Source organism: Colobus angolensis, unplaced genomic scaffold (assembly GCF_000951035.1).
Source record: "Colobus angolensis palliatus isolate OR3802 unplaced genomic scaffold, Cang.pa_1.0 Scaffold22, whole genome shotgun sequence".
Classification (NCBI taxonomy): domain Eukaryota; kingdom Metazoa; phylum Chordata; class Mammalia; order Primates; family Cercopithecidae; genus Colobus; species Colobus angolensis.
In genome coordinates this window covers 1,905,970-1,906,471 of record NW_012115377.1, presented here as the reverse complement: position 1 = coordinate 1,906,471, position 502 = coordinate 1,905,970, and positions in this window count along the sequence as shown.

The following is a 502-nucleotide window of genomic DNA, read 5'->3' as shown; positions in this document are numbered from 1 at the left end:
GAAACAGCATGTCACTCCATCACCCAGGCTAGAGTGCAGTGGCGCGATCTTGGCTCACTGCAACCTCCACTTCCTAGGTTCAAGCGATTCTCCCGCCTCAGATTCCCATGTATTTCCATTAACAATTAATGCTGATTGTATCACATGAAATTTGCCATTTTAACTTTTTGGCTTTTTTTGAGATAGGGTCTCATTCTGTCCCCCACGCTGGAGTGCAGTGGCTTGATCATAGCTCCCTGCAGCCTCAGACTCTCAGGTTCAAGCAGTGGTCCCACCTCAGCTTCCCGAGTAGGTGGGACTACAGGCACATACCACCGCACCTGACCTTAATCCTTTTTAGGTGAACAGCTCAGTGGCATTAAGTACATTCACTGTTGTGCCACCATCACTATCATCATCTCCAGAATCTTTCCAGCCTCCTAAACGAAACTCTGTAGCCATTATGCAAAAACTCCCCATTTCCCCAGCCCCTGCTAACCTCCAACCTACTTTCTGTCTTTAT